This window comes from Giraffa tippelskirchi, chromosome 5 (genome assembly GCF_054371585.1).
Source record: "Giraffa tippelskirchi isolate mGirTip1 chromosome 5, T2T-mGirTip1v1.2.pri, whole genome shotgun sequence".
NCBI classification, from domain to species: domain Eukaryota; kingdom Metazoa; phylum Chordata; class Mammalia; order Artiodactyla; family Giraffidae; genus Giraffa; species Giraffa tippelskirchi.
The window spans coordinates 50,278,245-50,283,205 of NC_137279.1; the positions used below are offsets into that span (position 1 = coordinate 50,278,245).

Consider the following 4,961-nt stretch of genomic DNA (forward strand, 5'->3'; position numbering starts at 1 on the left):
CAGGACAGACCTGGGAGACCAGTGGAAGCAGAGGATGGGAAGGTGTGGTTTATGGGAATCTCATAAGGGTCAGTGTGGTATGTTTCAGATTTTAGTGTGAGCTGATGAAAATGCAGATCCAGTACCCTGCCTCTAATTAGAAGTTGTGGGCAGACATAGGGCTCACTCCTAAACAAGCCCTCCTGGAGTCTGGCTGGCTCCCTTCTCCTTGCATTTTCTGCACACAGTCCAGGGGGTTCAACTCATGCTCTTGGGGGTCAGAGGTGGGAGCCCTTCAGGGATCATCTCATGCAAACCCTCCTGTTTCTGGAGGGGGTGGGTGTCAGGGGTCTCTAAAGACCTCATCCGTGGAGGAAGGGGGGCGAGTGGCTCTTCAGTGCCTGGTCTCCAGTTCCTGTGCTTCTGGAAGGAGCACGGGGAGCGGGTGTGTAATTTTGGAGACACACCCCTTCCATGACACACACACACACACACTCTCTCTCTCTCCCTCTCTCTCTCTCCGTGACCATCGCTTTTCAGCTGGGCCCCCTCAATGGGACTCTCAGCTTTGACGCCGCCAAAATCTTGGCTTTCTCTACACACTGAAGCCAGATAAAAAAACACGGAGATAGAGTTTGCAGGAAATAGAAAGGTGGTTTTAATCTTCTGCCGGCGGAGGGAAAATGTGGCAGGCTCGTGCCTCAAGAATTGTGCCCCTCTTCCAGGGGGAGTCTAAGGGATTATACAGATGAGGGTTCCAAGTTCTGGGTTGGTGATGAGGAACAAAGGTATAAGGATCTTGTATAATTCTCGTATTGTTTCAAAAACAGTCGGAGGCTGGCATCAGGTAGCCCGGTAGTTGGATCCATTGTCTTTTGTGAATTGTACTGGGCTTTCTTTGTATAATGCAAACAGAGAAAAAAAAAAAACAGCAAGGAAGAGAGTGCTTTGAAGGTGAGAACAGATACAGGGTGTAATTAGCATAGAGTCAAAGGATAATAGATGCAGAATGAAGCTTATGCAGAGGTAGGAGGCAGAAAAGCAAACTCAGTTACAGACAACAGATTAGCAACGGTGAAAGTAAAACCTAGGAGTGATCAAGCCTGCTCACTGTTCTCTTTGTCTTCTTCGTTCTCAGAAAAGAAAAACTCATTCTTCTTTTTTCCTTCGCATCACACCAGTTTGACCATGTCAGGCGGGAGGTGGTCTTTACCTGGCAGCTCTCAGTTCCCTGACCCCTTGGGACATGCTTGCAGGTCTAACTGGAGTCTCTGGCTAGGGCTCAACTTCCTTTCTTCTGGTTTGAAAGAACACGCCAGAGAAAGAACAATGTCACTTCCCCAGAGCAAGGGCCCCAGAAAGCTCCTTACACTTCTCCAAGCTGGGCGGTCAATCGCAGGCCTCTGACTCTTCTGGGCAGCCTGGACTTCAGCCACCATCGCCTCTGAGAGCCCCACGAGCCTGTCTGCCCAGACATCCATCCACCCACCGCCTCCACGAAGGGAAGCGAAAGGGTCAGAACTGCCCCGGCAATGCCCCCTCCCCCTCCAGCACCTCCGGCCCCCCCAGTCCCGCCCCGCCCCGGGCACACCCATCCTCTGCGGAAGGACGCGCGAGGGCCGCCCCGCTCCCCCGCCTGTCCCCCTTCCCCGCCTCCCCTGACTCCCCAGCCCAGAGGAGAACTGAGACAGGAAATGAGCTCAAGTGCTCCAGCCACAGAGAGGGCGGCTCCCGCAGGCCGGCGCTGCAGGTGCCTGCGAGTTTCTGAAGCAGACCTCACTTCTGCCCCAAACCCATAGCGTCCGGACCCGAAGACCTGGAGAACCTGAACACAGCACTCGGAATCGATCCATCCTAAAATGCCCTGCACATCGTTGGTGCTTATCTGGCGCCTGATGCCCCCGGGGAAGCTACAAACAGGAACAGCCTTTGATGCACCCACGCGGGCCAGGAGCATCCCCTGCGGTTGCCAAGGATGGGGAGAGTGAGAAACACACCCCGCCTCTAGACCCCAGACGGCCCCAGCCCTCATCGGCTGCAGTGGCTCCAGGCCTGTCACTTCGTTGCCGGGTTTCTGTTTCCTCCGGGAATTGTGAGGTTGAGATGAGGACACGTGCAAAGTGTGTAAACTGTGATACACACAGGTGCATAACAGCAGCCCATCTGCCGTCTTCCTGCCTGTCTTCCCTGGTGACTTGTCAAGTTATTGTGAGAGGGGTAGCTAAGGGTAGAAGACACATCTAGGGGGTTCATGCAGTTTATGGTGGCCCTTGTTTCTTTGGAGGCAGCACAGTAGAGCGGCGGAGAGGATCTGGCTTTCCATGTCCTGGCTGTGTGACCTTCAGCAAGTGACTCAACTTCTCCGTGCCTCGATGTGAAACTGGCTAAATGAGATCGCTACTATCAATACCTACTTCAGGGGGTTGTCATGAGGATTTAACAACACGTGTTAAATTCTCCATTCTGTAAGTGCCTGGTGCACAGTAAGTGCTCAGCAGGAGTTAGTTCTGGTCATGCCGCATACCTGGGGGCAAAGAAGCAGAAGCCAGCCCAGGGGCACTGCTGATTTTTGTTGGCATCCCAGTGCCCAGACACTGTGCTGTACCTCCACCTTTAGATTCCATTTCCTCATCCGCTTTCCAATGAATTGCCTTTTGGGGTAAAAGTTAGGATCTGTTACTCTTGTATCCATAACACTGGAATGGAAAAGAAACAACCAACATCATTTCTCTAAACTGATCTGACCTTGAGCTTGTATCTCCCTGAGGGGGATTGTCCATTTTTGACTTCTGAGGACCCCCTCCTCCCCCACCAACTCCATGGGCTCTTCAGGAATCGGAAGGCTTTCAGGGGAATAGGAACAGGAGAAGGGGCCTAGGCCACAGTTCCCTGAACCCTGTCCCCGCCTCCAGGGGCTGCCAGATGTCCCCACAGGGTCTTCCTGGGTGGTCACAGGCACACGCTGGGAGCCCCCCACCCTGCTCTTGAGCCTGGGGGACTCTGAGGACTCGTCCAGGGCACATGCCATGGCCCCTGGGCAGTCTGGCCTTCCCACTGGAGGAGACCGAGGCCTAGGCTCCGTCCCTGCCAGGCCTTAGGCAACCCAAGTGGATTTTTCTTGGGCCCGGGCAGCCCCTGAAGCATCAAGAATCAGTCTGCCTCCCCAACCTTTCGTCTCTCTCTGAGAGCCTGGCGGAGGAACATGAAGGCCCGTCTGTCTTACTGGATAGAGGAAGGGAACAGTCCTCGCATTTTATTCCTCATGTGCCAACAGTTTATTTCATAGCCATCCTGCATACTTGCAGCCAAAGACGTGTGAACAAACAGTGAACAAACAGTGTGGCTCACCACTGAATTCTACAAGGGCCAATGTCTTAACCCACCAACAGTGTGCCCCGAGAAGAATTCAGGATGAAAAACAGGATTAGGCACCCTGTGCTTTGATTAAACGGGCCCCTGGATAGTTAGATGCATATCTTAGAGGAGTATTTTTGCATCTTTCCATTCATAGGAAAGCACTAAAATCATGAACTTGAGATATCTGTTCTTTGTGACTAGCAGTTATCTTTTACCAAGATGTATCCTGGCCCAGATGTATTTCCTAGCCAAAAATCATATAGAAACTGGTTTCTCCCCCATTTGTTCAGAGTAGTTGCCTCTGAGCTGCTGAGTGGCTGTCTCCCAGGTTATTGTCCTCAGCAAGACCCTGAATAAAACTTAAATTTACAACTCTTACCGTGTGATTTTCTTTAAGTCAACAGATGTCTCAGAGGAGGCCCCAGGATTCAGGGGAGATGATGCCTGAGTCTTGGTCAGTTCAGCCCACAGCCCGCTGTGGCCCTGCCTGCACCTCTGCCTTGACACTGGGACAGCAGGACCCCACCATGCCCACTTCGCTCACCCAGAAGAAGATGAGGCTTTATATTTCCTTTCCCCAGCTTGGGCTGTTCAGGCATTGTCACATTACTTTCTCAGGTCCCACTTCCTGTCCCACTGAGGCCCACAGGCTAACCACCCCCAGTAACCCACATCATTTCTCAAAGCTTCTTCTGTCTGTTCTCAGGTTATCAAACATCCAGATTGCCCCCCTGGGACAGAACTCCTGCTTATGCAGGCGACAGGGACGACTCCCAAGCCTTTTTCCCTGTTGTTCGTAGCCCAGGCTTCCTGCCAGCTCACCCAGGCCGTGCCTCTCCTTTGGCCCATGAGTTTCCACCTCTGGACCCTGCCGATAAAAGCCCAGAGCTGACTCCTGGGATCTGCAACACAGGCATCTCAGGCCTCACTCTTACCCCTCCCCCCCCCCAACCCCACCTCTAACCCCACCTCTGGTCATTTCCTCTTTCAAGATGCAGACTGGGCTTGCAAGTCTGGTTAAATACTCCGTCAAATCTCCTACTTCCTGTCATTAGAAGGAGAAAAAAGACAGTTGTTCAGAATCTTCAGATGTGAGCAAATCCCAAGAGTATTTCTTTATTATAAAGCATCTTTCAGCAAAGAAGAAATTCCAGTGGCTTAACTTTAGTATTTTTTTTTTTCAAAGAAACAAAAACAGATATTTTAATTGAGGAACGAAATATCGTGGTCCTTGCCTCTCCTTTCTTCCTTGCCTCTCCTTTCTCCCAGGAAACTCTGGGAAATGGTGAAGGACAGGGAAGCCTGGTGTGCTGCAGGCCATGGGGTCACAAAGAGTCGGACATGACTTAGCATCTAAACCACAACAACATCTTTTTCAACCCAGTGCTTCAGACTACCTTGAAGGATTTTATTTGCCTTTCCTGTAAAGCTAAGCCCCCTCACCTCGACCGCTTTAGCTCAGGTCAGCACTAGCTCTCACCAGGATGGCAGCCACAGCCCCTTACCCTCCGCCTGTCTCCAGTCTCACTCACCCCACCTCTGCCTACCCTGCGCTGGCCAGGTCTCTGACCCTCTTGTTCTTGCTCAGTGGTGAAACGTTGTCTACAGCAGAGGGCGGCAAACTT

General features: G+C 52.1%; 1 long non-coding RNA gene across 1 annotated transcript; it reads right to left on the reverse strand.

The window, feature by feature from the left end:
• Positions 1-613: 613 nt before the first annotated feature.
• On the reverse strand, positions 614-3,874 carry LOC145506586 (uncharacterized). The gene is made up of 2 exons (XR_014054053.1): positions 3,716-3,874; positions 614-2,675 (listed from the first exon to the last, which is right to left on the reverse strand). It is a non-coding gene; the product is annotated as an uncharacterized LOC145506586 (long non-coding RNA).
• Between the last annotated feature and the right edge of the window lie 1,087 nt (positions 3,875-4,961).